Here is a 14266-nt window from a genome sequence, read left to right as displayed (position 1 = left end):
TGGAAAACTAAATTTTACCGTAAAGCTTATTCTTCCCTAACCCTAACCAGAACAAAAAAGTAACTCACACTTTAAGCCAAATTATATCTGAATGTTTAATGTTACAGACACTGGTGTTCATTCATTCTAACCTGATGCCATTCATTATTCTTAAAATATGTTGCAGTTTTACACCTTTTTATATCTTAAATCTTATTTACACCTTACTTATATACACCTTTTTATAACTTACATCTTTTTCTTATTCTAACCCCAGCTCTAGCTGGAACACCTTTCCTAATCCTAAGCCTACATATAACTGAATCATATTGTTAATAGCACACCTCTATTGCACATTTATTCTCTTGCTCAGCATATAGGTCTAAATTTTACTTGCATTTTGAGCATAAATTTTTAAGTGTTTTTCTATTTCCTGTCAGGTTTTCTTTGTTTTTTTTTCTTTTTTTTTTTTTGTTTTTTTGTTTTTGTTTTTGTTTTTTGGTCAGCCGTGGGGCCTGAACTCTGGCCTTGGGCCCTGTCCCTGTGCTCTTCAGCTCAAGGTGAGCGTTCAACTGCTTGAGCCACAGCGCCATTTCTGGTTTTCTAGTGGTTTATTGGAGATGAGTCTCAGAGACTTTACTGCTGGGCTGGCTTTGAACCATGATTCTCAGATATCAGCCTCCTTATTAGCTAGGATTACAGGCGTGAGCCACCGGCTCTCGTCTTCATTTTTTTAAAATTTTATTTTATTGTAAAGGTGCTTTAAAGAGGGATTAGTTACATGTGTAAGGTAATGAGTACGTTTCTTGTTGAGCATTATTAGCCCCTTCTTTTTTGTTCTCCTACTCCCCTACTTCTCTTACTCCTCCCTCCCCATGGTGTAAAGTTCATTTTTAACATATTGTCTTGTGAATATCATTGTTGCAATGTGTCATCCTGTGTTGAAGTTAAATTTTCTATTTATCTAACCCTAATTCTAACTCTGTCTGTGATCCTAACCCTAACTATAATAATAATGATAGCTCAATTCAGAAGTTAACAAAAAATATTCAAGTTTTTATTCATCCTTTTAATCCACTGTCCTTCTTGAATCAAGTTGCAGTTTAGCTTAAATCTTTTTTTCCCCCAAATTAGATTATATGTGCTTATATAAAGATGTAATTTTATGTAAAACACAGAAGATTTTTGGGAGTAGGAGTAATGAAAAGGAAATAGAGGGAGTAAAATCAAATGCTTTAAATATATTATGGAATTGCCACTTCTGACAATTAATAACCATTAACAAAATAACTAAAATTTAATAAAAAACACACTGCCTTCTAGCGTTCTTTAAGAGAGCCATGATATGTCTTGTGAATAAAATAATGTGTTAGGTAAACTTTGTTCTTGCATATTTTATATTATTATTGGCCAATTATTTAACTTAATCAACACAAATATATCAAATAAGATTCCATGACAAAAAATATTAAACAATTACTTAGCAATTGTTTGAGAAAGTTATAATCATGAGTTTTAGGAAACTAAATTTCTATTTCCTTACAAAGCAATGATTTAGGTTTACTAATCTAGTACTTCTAGTAAGTTTAGAGAACATAACTGACATGAAAATCAACTAACTGTACATCTTGTTTCTTGAATGAGTGATATTTTAAACATTGTCTTTTATTAGGTTTAGTTATCCAAATAAATGCAATTTTATCTCCTTTCAGAACAAGTACTTTCCCTGCAATGAAATGTATTAGTATAGTCAGGTGTTTAAAAGCTAAATTTTCTATGTTTGATATGAAACTATACATATTCAGAATGACACGATTTTTGTATTTGTAAATGTCTAACCTCTGGGATTTTTGCTTCATCAATATAAATTATCTCATGAGGTTGTTGTGAAGACTCCAGTAACCAGTGTGGTCAAAAACATTTCCTGAGTTCTAAATTTTAAATTTAATCATTTTAACCTTTGATTATATCACTTATTGTCTCTTCAGAGCAATTAAGCTAAAATAAATACTACTTTTTAAACATTTCACTTACATAGTAAATAATATCAACACACATCACAAAGTATTTCAGACTCATCAGATTTGGTAAACTTAGTGTGAAGAATGTAGAGAGTAGAAGGTTCTTATACTCAATATATATGTTTGGTTAAAGTAAATTAAATTATATATCTGGGTTTCTAATTTGAAGGTTAATCACATGGAAACAGGAAAATAATTTAAAAAGTAATTACTTTGGGACCATTTTTCTTCTTAAAATTATGAAGCAAAAATATCTCTAAGAAATATATCTTTCAATAAAATGTTTCAACCCTTTAGCAAAAGGCTTTATAAAGTTTATCTCAAATATAAATATATATATAAAGTTTATATATAAACTTCAATATAAAGTTTATCTCAAAATAGAAATTCTGCAACTAATCTAATGTATGTTTTCATGCACAAAATGCTGTGATTTCTAGTCTTGTTATGTGATTTTAATTACATTTTTTTGTTGTGACATGATCCCTACTTATATTTATTACAAAATTTTGTAATTATGCAAATCATGCCTGTACACACTAATTTACATAAGATAATATTCAAACAAAATTATCTTTTTTCCTGTCTCCAACAGGGAAAGATGATGTGCTGAGGTATATTAAATGAAAGCACTCTAACAAAGAGTCTTTATAAAATCGAAATTTGCAACATGAGGATGGGAACAGGAGCACTTTCTACTTGGCTGAACAGGAAATCTTGTTTCTACAGTACTTTCTTACCTATTAATCACACAGGGAAAGCCATAAAATTTGAAGTTCATATGAAGGAATTACATTCCTAAAAGATGTGGCAACCCTGCTCAAAAGCTCCATCTTATCACTAGTTCTTTGTGCTTGCTGGCTGATCTATTTCTCTATCATATGTTTCATATTATCAAGCATAGTAGTAATTCAGCTGTAAGTACAATACAGAAGACTCCTGAAAATCACAGCTATTGCGGTGTAATAATCAGAAGAGAGATTATATTACTCTCCAATTCCTCCCTTTGGCCTTCAATATGCCAATTAATTTTCAAAATAATCATGTATGATATTTGTTTATTTTTCCCTTTTTAGGGATTAAGCAAGTGCTTTTTGAAGCAAAAAGTGATGACAGTGGTATCAAAGCTCTGGTATGAGCACCTTGTCCCTAACAAGTAATGCTCTATGGGCTGTAAATATGGAAGCCACACTAAAATTCTCTACTCTCTCTGTCTCTCTGTCTCTCTGTCTCTCTCTCTCTCTGTCTCTCTCTCTCTCTGTCTCTCTCTCTCTCTCTCTCTCTCTCTCTCACACACACACACACACACACACACACACATACAAACACACACACAGCTGTCACCCAGACACATCAGAGATCAGTTCCATTCCTTTATTATGATAGTTGATTGATGTTTGCTCCATTTCTTTATCTCGACTACAAGGTCTTGCCTGGACCTTTATCTTTCCCTGAAATCAAGTCTCTAGTTCTTAGTATACTGTGTATCTGTGTATTCATAATATGTTCCTCGCTGCTTCAGGCCAATTAACAATACCCTGAATACAGTATCCTCAAACTTGACATTCAAGTCAAACTCCATGAATTTATACTACTGTTTCAAAATACTAAAATTTATTCGATCTAGAAACCAAGAAAACACCCACCTTGTTACTTTAGTAGCAATTAATGTCATGAAAGTAGAGGAATATAGATCAAGAACTGAGGTAAGGGAATTGGAGTATGTCTAAAATGTAGAATACTGGTTGTGTCTTACAGATACAAAATTATCATCTATAGGCTCATTTATTGAAAACTTGTCATCCTATATTGAAAGCACAATTTACATACAGTTTTCCAGTTACTTTGCTTACCTATCACTTCTGATCACAAATCCTCTCATGAATTTTTATAGTATCTTTGAATAAATCACACAATTTGCATGTACTTATCATCTTAAGGAAAGACAGTCTGCTTTTACATCTTTCATTCTATATGACAAACCCTTATTTTTTTGTTTCCCTGTTTGCTGAATAAATGTATTCCTGGAAACAGGATATTCACATCTAATCTGGGTGTAATTTTCATTTTTAAAATTTGAAATATAATATAAACTTTGTTGTGACTAGTCATTTTCTAAAAATGAGTGATATTCATGAACACTTATATTTTGGTGCCTTTAAGTAAATTGAGACTTGATGTGGTATGGTAGTTCTTGTGTCTAATTGACTTAACCATTAGATTATTCATGAATAAACATGTGCATTGCACTTTTTTATTTTTATATATAAAATAGTCCCCAAGGATTTACTTTAAAGTGATAAAGGGGGTTGTCTTCATGTTCCATACTTTATATTTATTTCAGTAAAAGTACTAGAAATACATGATGTTTACTAGAGCAATTTAAAAGATGAGAATATATTTCTAAAGAGAATAGATTTATTGATTAAAATATAGAAAAGAGTAAAATAGTCAGGTTTCTTGCTTGAGAATGTATAAATTTCATATGAATGTAGCTCAAGATGAGAATCAGAGATAAATTCATATTAATATTATTGAGATTTCAATCACATATAAGCAATATAGGTATTTTAAGGAATTGGTCATTCAAAGCCTTAGATACCTAATGGATGAAGAATGGTATTGAAAACAACAGGGGAAAACAATTCAACATGCAGATATTATGATTTTATAATACTAATATGAAAGAAATGGAGGTTTTGCCTTTCTGAAGAAGAAAATTTAGCCAGTAATTTCAATGTAAGGCATCAATTGTAATGGGTCTAAAGTCTTTTCCTCCAAGATATCCAAGAGTACTATACTCATTCTCTGGAGTAAATAAGTAATTATTTTAATTAGCTTTGCTTAATATTAACTTACTTGTAGCAAATACGTTAAAATATCTTCTCGCTTTCTTTCAATGTAATAACGTACATTTTTGTACCTGTACTCGAGTCACCCCCACCCTGAAGACCACCAGAGACCACGACCAATACAAATAACAAAGGAGTCGTTTATTTGCAAATTCGAGGTTGGTCCTCCACGCACTCAGTAACCAGTGAAGCTAAGAGGCCCCCAGCATAGAATCAGCACAGTTTTTATAGTATTGAACAAACAACTTTAAAGAAGTTTTACATGAGAAATTACACGATTGGCTAAAATTTTAAGCAAACTAAGCTATGCATATGTGATTGGTAATATTATTATTGATGTTATTGATGGTAATTGTCTGGCCACTGGGTCACTGTGTCCTGCAAGGCCACCCAGTGTTTGGTCAACGCATCTGGAGAATATTCCTGTGGCTTTCCCAAGGATAGTTTATGTCTCAGTTGTCTGGGAATTGTTTTTTTGTATCATTTCTGGGTAAAACCCATGGTTATTTTTATAATTCATACCTCACAAGATGGTTGCTAGTGTGTAATGGAGTTACTTAGGCCTTCATTGTGCCTCTTTATGCTTTAGGCTCTTCATTTCTCCCCTTTCTAATATGCACCTTAAGGGCCAATCATGGTCCTTACGGGCCTGCGCTATATCTTTTGTCAGGAATCAGTTGATATTGTGTTCTCAATACCATCAGCTGCATGTTATTAACGCATTCCTTAACAAACATCACTAGTAGATTGACAACGCAAAGCCTTACTGTGAACACAAGTACCAGAATGATAATGGGGCCATCAGATTGGATATTAAGATGGTTATCCAAGGGGAATAATTAAACCATGATTCAAACCATCCTTCTTGTTTTTCTCTATCTCTTTTTCATTTTGCTAGTCCATCTCTTACTTTAGCTAAAGATTCTTTTACAATTCTGGAATGATTGGCGTAGAAGCATCATTCTTCCCCGAGGGCAGCACATAGACCTCCTTGTTGTAAGAAAATTAAGTCCAGCTCCCATCTGTTCTGTAACACTACCACAGCTAAGGAGTCATGTGATTTTTGAAGGTAGGCTATAGTGTTTTCCAGGTTTTTGATATCCTCAACTATAGTGGCAAGAAGGCTAATGTAAAATGTTCTCTGAATAATTAGGGATGCCATCCAAGTTCCTAGTACAGCTAAGCCCACTAGAACCTCAACTGTTACTGCTGTTACTATTTCTTTTTAGCTTTTCGTGGCCAATAGCTTGCTGCAGACATCTTTTTAATCATGTCTTCCTGAGAATGGTAGAGCAGTTGTGGGATAAGTTGTACTATGACACAAAAACTGTTAGTCCTATTTCAAACTTCTAAATGGATGCAGGGGGTTAGGCTAGTTGAACATGCCCACCAAGCATCTTGAGGAGGTAATAGGTATCCCTCCTCTGGAAACCATTCTTGAGTCTGATTACTTAAGTGAGTAAAGTTAGTTGGTAATCGTTCCACACATAACTCTTGTCCTATAACTGTCTGTAGAATAAGTTTTGCTTCCTTTTGTTCCCACCTGCATGATTTACTTGTTTTAACATTAGTCACATTCTGTATCAAGGCAATGCTCTCATAAAATGGAGGTCTCATTCAGAACACATCCAACCAGAGCTTGTAATATCAGCACAGGTCTGATTGATCACATTGTAAGTTTGAACCAACAGCTGCCATAGGGAATCCTCTGCCAAGGGGATGTACTCCCCACGTCTAGTCTCTCTTTTTCGAAGGAGATGGAGTCACTACAGCCCAGGGCTCTTTCTTGTTGTCTACTTTGGGCTTATGGCAGAGACTGGTTTTGGTCCCGTTGCTGAAGGGGAATAACTGGCTGTGGCAATTGCTTGTAGGGTTATGAGAATGCCATCATGTGTCTCTCCCCATCTGTACAATCTTAGTCCCCAAGTCTTTCCAAATTCCCATCCTAGGGCTTGTTTACCCTTGTCTGTGAACTGAACTTGCACTCTGGCATCATACTCCTGGGAGACCCTAATTTGTTTATGTACAGACATCCCATTAAAATGGATGCCCATTGGTCCTGGTTTGTTAAACATAACAAGGTCTCCTCCTTTTCCGTTCCATTTTCCTGAGGTACTTGTTTTGCAGCCCCAGCTCTTACAGTAAAAGTCCTCTGGTCCTCCCACAATTACTAGTCCTTCCTTCCCCTGGGCATACATACCATTGCCTCCATCTACATTTAATAAGCCTATGTCCTTCCCATACACCATCAGCAAGCTGACACAAGTTAAATGTAAGCTTGTCGGGGAACCATAGGGACAGTCCCTCTTTCATGGCCAACGGTAAACATTTACCCATTACCTGATTACTAACAGTCTAAGTCCAATTATATGGGCAGTGGGGATTGCCGGCACTTACTACTATGCTAATACAATTTCCACTTAAGTTATACACCAATAACCAATTCATGACTAAGTCCTTTTACGGTTCAATTTGAGCTTTAAAGGATTTTCTTTGGAGCACAAGACTTGGCACACTGGGTCCTCAACGAGATCTGCTATAGTATCTGCAGGCTTTGCATGAGAATGGTGGATCCAGGTAGTGATGCCATCGACTTTGAGGGCCGTTGGAGTCATCAAGACGATCACATAAGTTCCTTTCCACCTCGGCTCCAGGTTTTCCTGTTGGTGTCTTTTCACCAGGACCCAGTCTCCAGGGTGGAAGTGATGTGGAATTGGTGGAGGGCCCAACTTGTACAGCACCTTCAGTCCATCTGTAAGGAGAACAAAATTTCTGAGTAATCATCTTCTCTAAGCAACTGTTCTAACAAATTAAGAATTTTGGGAAAGGGGCACTCTGAATACAATCTCATAAGGAATTGCATACACTGTATAAGGCAAAGGGAAGGAGAGTTACCCAGTCACCGCCAGTCTCCATGGTCAATTTGTTCAGGGTCTCTGTTAGAGTTCTATGCATCCTTTCCATCTGTACTGAACTTTGGGGTCTACAAGTACAATGCAATTTCCAATCTCCCCCAAGAGTACTTGCAATGCCCCGACTTACCTCGGACAAGAAAGCTGGACCATTATCTGATCCTATCATAATAGGGAAGCCAAACCTGGGTAAGATCTCTTCTAGTAACTTCTTAGCCACCACTTGTAACGTTTCGTGCTTTGTAGGAAAGGCTTCTACCCATACAGAAAAGGTATCTATGAAAACTAACATGTTTATATCCATACTTGCCAAGTTTAATTTCCGTGAATTCCACTTTCCAGTAAGTTCTGCGTCTATCTCCTCTTATTTGACTGCTTGTTCCTCTCTGGTTCTTCCTTTCATTTGTCAGTTGACATGCCTTAGGTCCCTGACAATCTGTTCTATTTTAGCATGACTATTTTTGATCCTAAGTCCAGCATTTCTCACCAGATCTTGCATCTTCCTAGCACCCACGTGGGTGCTTTGATGCAACTTAAGCAGTACTTTCCTCCCTAACTACTTGATAAGATAATGATGCTCCTAGAATCTCTCCACCAACCATTTAGGCATTTTGCCATCAGCAGTTGATCAATCCATTTCATGTCCTCAGTGGTGTATGTTGGAGTGTCCAGAAGAGTTCTTGTACCAGAGTCTGGGAGGTTAATCATCATTATAGATTACCTTTGTATTGCCAACTTCCAGGCTGTTCTGTCGGCCAGGTTATTGCCTTTACACACAGCACCTTTAGGTATTTTATGTCCAGGGCAATGAACAATGGCTAATTTAGGCAGCCAACAGCAGTAATTAAAGGCAAGATTTCATCTTTATTTTTGATGACTTTTCCTTCAGCTGTCAGTAATCCTCTTTCTTTGTAAATAACTCTGTGTACATGAGACATTGCAAATGCATACCGACTGTCAGTATACACAGTTAGTCTTTTGTCCTTTCCCAGTGTTAGAGGTTGGGTCAGGGCTATTAACTTGGATCTCAAGGTTGATGTGCCTACTTGTAGAGGTTCAGCCCAGACCACATCAGTCTCAGTCACTACTACCGCTCCCGCATAACTCTGTCTTTGATGAACAAAGCTGCTTTCGTCTGTAAACCACATGAGTTCAGCGTCTGGCAACAGCTGGTTCCTTAAGTCCTCTTGGATGTTATGTCCTTGGGCCAGGATCTCTGACAGTTATGTAGCAGCATGTTTAGGTCCGGATCTGGTAGCAGAGTCGCTGGGTTGAGAGCCGAGGGAGCCTGTAAATTGATTCTGAGAGGGTTGATTAGCAGTCCTTGGTAATGGGTTAATCAGACATTGCTGAGCCACCGATCTGGTGGTTGCTTTAACAAACCCTCAATAGTGTGTGTGTGTGTGTGGGGGGGGGGGTAATCACATAGAGTTCCTTTCCCATGGTTAGCTTATCTGTGTCTTTTTCCATCAGAGCAGTAGCCGCTATCATTCACAGACATTATGGCCATCCTGCTGTTAGTGAGTCTAATTTGTTTGACAAGTAAGCTACTGGTCTCCTCCATAGCCCAAATATTGGGTTAGGACTCCTTTTGCTATCCCATTATGTTCATTCACATATAAGTTAAAGGATTTAGTGGCATCAGGGAGTCCCAACACTGGAGCTGATAATAAGGCAGTTTTTATCTGTTCAAAGTCTCGTTCAGGTTCTTCTGTCCATTGAGACAGTTGCTTCTCCTTGGTAGCCTCGTAAAGAGGTTTAGCCAGCTCCATAAACCCGAGAATCCACAGACGGCAAAAGCTGGCTGATCCCAAAAACTCCCTTAATTGGTGCTGTGACCAGGGTGTTGGAAATTTAAGGACAGTTTCTTTTCTGGCTTTCATGAGCCTCGACTGCCTCCTTTCAATAAATAACCCCAGTAAGTTACCTCTGATTTGCAGGTTTGAGCTTTCTTGGCCAATGCTCGTTAACCAAGGTTTCCCAAAGTCTGGAGTAAATTTCTGTTCCTTGCATGCATTCTTCATCGGTTTCAGTGGCAATTAATAAGTCATCCACATATTGCAACAAAGTCAGACCAGGTTGGCTTCCCCTAAACTCACCCAAGACCTCATGCAGAGCTTCATTAAAGAGTGCTGGTGAGTTTTTGAATCCTTGAATGAGCCTGTCCAGGTCAGTTGTCTGTTGATACCTCCTTTAACATCTGTCCACTCAAAGGCAAAGAGATCTTGAATTTTGGGTGCCAAGGGTAGGCTGAAAAAGGCATCTTTTAAATCTAATATCGTATACTACTGCTTATTTGGAGGCAGGGTGCTCAGGAGAGTGTAGGGTTTGGGTACGGTAAGGTGAATTTCCTTTACCCTTTTATTGACTTCCCTTAAGTCCTGTACTGGCCTATATTCATTACATTTGGGCTTGCAGATCGGTAGCAGGGGAGTGTTCCACACCGACTGGCAGGGTCACAATATACCCAGTTCTAGCAAACACCTAATGTGGGGTGTTATTCCATCCATGCCACATGGACCTAGGGTACTGAACCCTAACTGGGTCCGCCTCTGGTTTTACCTCGATGAAGAAAGCTGGTCTATGTTTTGCTAGTCCCACTCCGCCAGTCTCTGCCCAACCTTCCAGATACCTTTCCAGCCAATAGGTGATTTCTTGTTCAGGAGGCTGGGGTGGAGCAACCGGTACTCATCTTCCAGGTCCAGAGTCAATACTTGTATTGGTCTTCCTTGAGCATCCTCCACCTGGGGGCCTTCTGGATAGAAGTGAATCTGTGCCTCCACCTTGATTAATAAGTCTCTTCCTAAAAAGGGATAAGGGCTTTCTGGAATAACCAAGAATGAGTGGGACACTGGTCCCATCCCCAGGTTCACTCTTCTTTTGGTGGTCAATGAGTATTGTTAAATCCCCATGACTGCTTGCACCCAAGAGGTTTTATTTGAGATTTTTCCTTGAGGCTTTATTAAAGCCGAGTATTAAGCCTGGCTATCCATTAAAAATTTTACTGGAGTCCCCTCCACTTTTAGCGTTACCCTGGGTTCAAGGAGGGTAACTGAACCCTGAGGTCCCTATTCATTATTAGCAACATTGTTAACCATTAGTGTCCAGGTTCTATGCAGCTGGCACTGCTTTGTTCAAAGTTCCCTTTTCTTAGGACATTCTTTGGCCTAATGCCTATTTCTTGGCAGTAAGTGCACTGATCTCTGCATAGTCCTCGACTATTTGGGCCTTGTAGGGTTTCCTTCCTTGCAAGACCATGTATAATTTAGCCAAAATGGTATGATTGCAGGCTGCTGCCCTGAGACCCGCCATTAGAATCTTGCGATAGACCCATTATCTCCCCCTAACTTCTGCCGTGTTTTAGTCCCAACCATTGTTTGGAGTCTGGTTAATGGAAAAGATGCATTGATTAAATTAGGATTAGCAGTAGGTTGCCCATCATCACCAGGAACTAGTTTCTTGGCCTCGGTTTGAATCATTTCTCTTTCTTTCGAGATGAACAAGACCCAACATAACTGCTGGCAATCATCCCTGGTCGGCAGGTGCATGAACATTACACTATCTAGGAGAGAAATCAAATCTTTGGGATTATTTCAAAATTCTGCATTTTGTGTTTTCCAATTATATAAGTCACTCATTGAGAAGGGCCAATAGTGAAGTCGGGGGTCTCCAGTTTCATCCAGTCGTCCAATTTCTCTGAGCGGCAGAATCACTGTGGTGTCAGGGAGTCTCAGGCTGGCAGCTCTCTGAATGTGACCACAAGTTCTTACTGCTGGCCCTTCCAAGTTGCTGCTGGCTCCTTGATCCTTGCCTCCTGCTGCCTCCCCTTGCTCCATGGGGGGTGGAGGAGGCAGCAGTGAAGGGTATGGGGGGAGATCGGAGTCTAATGAGAGAAGAAGATCCTCACTCCCTTCTTGTAAAATGGGGTATTTGGGGACAGAGGGGGTAGTTGACGTATCTTTTATTGATGCTAAAATCTTGTTTTTATCCACAGAAAGGGGTAGAAAGGGAGACAGACACTTTGGGGGGTTCCTAGACCAAATTCTGCATACTAAAGTATAGGGAATCTGATCGGGGTTCCCTGTGCTATCTGTTAAAAAAAAAAACCCTTCGTTTAACCTTCCAAATAGTATTTAGACCAAAAGTTCCTTGGTGGGGGGGCATCCAACCTCAAAAGTGGGCCACTCTGACTTATACAAAGTAAGTAATTTTTCTTTTTTAACTTCAACATCTAAATTGTTAACTCTTTCCTTATCATCTTTAAAATTAGCTGTCAGAAAGGTAAGAGGTATACTTTGGTTCTGACCCATTTCAACATATATCAATCCACACACAAGACCAGAAAAAAGGAGGAAGCCAATTACAAATGTCACAAAATGAAACAACTTGTGCTTTCGGGATTTAGGATATAACCACAACTCAGAGTGTCCCAAGGAGAAAAGTGTGGATTGGTTGGCCTGTCTACAATCCCAAAGGGGTAGAGGGAGATACTTGATGTTTCAGCAGTGTCATCTGGTAAAAGACTACCCTACTCCCTCTTTGCTTCAAGTGGGCCAACTTTCTAAGCCAAATTTCGCCCTTCGAGGAGGAAGACAAGAGCGTCTGAAAGAGAAAGTAATTATTGTTGGACAAGGAACAGAACAAAGAGTAACAATTTTAAATGGAGGCGAATAGGGTTTCCAAGCATCCACGTCAGAATGAATGTGAAAGGGGAAATGTTCCACGAAAGCCACAATACAGACAGACACACAGACATTAAGACAAGACACATTAACAGCATGTGCATGGTAGTCTGTCGACAGAAAGTGATGGACTACAGACAGGAAAACTCCCAAATGTCCGTGATAGTGGACAGTCTACCTTGTAAGCTATCAAACAGAAATTGGCAGGCTACAGGCAGGCCCAAATGCCCACACTAGTGGATAGTTTACCTCCCCAGGGCATCCAGAGGATGTCTCCCACTGGTTCTGTTGGCTGCTTTATAGTGCATCCACCAAGATTTCTTGCCAACTCCAATACCCAAACTGCAAGCTACAAAAAAATACCATACATGGGGCTGGGAAGGTGACTCAGTGGTAGAGCACTTGCCTTGCATGCATGAGGCCCTGGGTTTGATTCCTCAGCACCACATAAGCAAAAAGAAAAGAGCTGGAAGTGGCGCTGTGGCTCAAGTGGAAGAGTTCTAGCCTTGAGCTGAAGAGGGGAGGGACAATGCCCAAGCCCAGAGTTCAGGGCCCATGACTGGACCCACCCCACAAAAAATACCAGATAGTTACAAAGGGGCAATGCCTTAACTTACCAGCCGTTCTTTGCTATTCCCTGATCAGGTGTCAGGGTGGGCTTATGAGGGAGATCCCGGATGCGCACCTATCTGTTGTACCTGGATTCAAGACCCACCAAAGACTACCAGAGACCACAACCAATTCAAATGACAAAGGAGTCGTTTATTTGCAAGCTCGAGCTTGGTCCTCCACACACTCAGTAACTGGTGAGGCTAAGAGGCCCCAAGCATAGAATCAGCACAGTTTTTGTAGTATTGAACAAACAACTTTAAAGAAGTTTTACATGAGAATTTACATGATTGGCTAAAATTTTAAGCAAACTCAGCTATGCATATGTGATTGGCTAATATTATTATTGACATGTTATTGACAGGATTTCTCTGGCCACTGGGTCACTGTGTCCTGCATGGCTACCCGGTGTTGGGTCAACGCATCTGGAGAAAATTCCTGTGGCTTTCCAAAGGATAGCTTATGTCTCAGTTGTCTGGGAATTGTTTTTCTTTTTGTGTCATTTCTGGGTCAAGCCCATGGTTATTTTTATAATTCATACTTCACAAGATGGTTGCTGGTGTGTAATGGAGTTACTAGGCCTTCCTTGTGCCTCTTTAAGCCTTAGGCTCTTCAGATTTCATATTATTACTGTCTCTTCATACATGCCTGAAATCACTATTTCAAAGTAACACAAACAGAAAAACAAAAATACCCTCACAAAACCATCACAAATCCTAAATTATGTGAAAAAATTCACAATATAAAAAATAAACCTGAGAAGAGGAAAAACAATGGCAGAATAACAACAGAAAATTACGCTAGCTCTCTCTAATGAAACAGAGATTTAGAGTCCTAGCAGGTACTCCACTTCTAGAGGATCACACCAAGTCAGCTATAATTATATGTAGATATAGAATCCAAAAGAAGATATTATACTGTCTTCACAAGCACACAAAAATCTAGGAAAAGTTACCCAGCCAGGAAAGTGACTGCTGTGACTGTGTTGGCAAACATACTCAAAAGCAAAAATGCAGTGTGGAAATAAAAGGTCCACATGGGAAAACATCACGAACAGAGTCAGTCACATTTAAACACAGACACAACTCACCTTGTCACTGGACAGTCAGAACTGTCATTGGAACCACAAGTATTAACATCACAACATCTCATCACAACTGATCTCTTCTCCTGCACTTAATGGTCTAGACAAAAACCTAATTCCAGAAAAA

The sequence above is a fragment of the Dipodomys spectabilis genome, unplaced genomic scaffold, assembly GCF_019054845.1.
Source record: "Dipodomys spectabilis isolate Male_0828 unplaced genomic scaffold, ASM1905484v1 ptg000316l, whole genome shotgun sequence".
NCBI classification, from domain to species: domain Eukaryota; kingdom Metazoa; phylum Chordata; class Mammalia; order Rodentia; family Heteromyidae; genus Dipodomys; species Dipodomys spectabilis.
The sequence above is the reverse complement of the archived record's forward strand: the minus strand, read 5'-3'. Positions refer to the sequence as shown.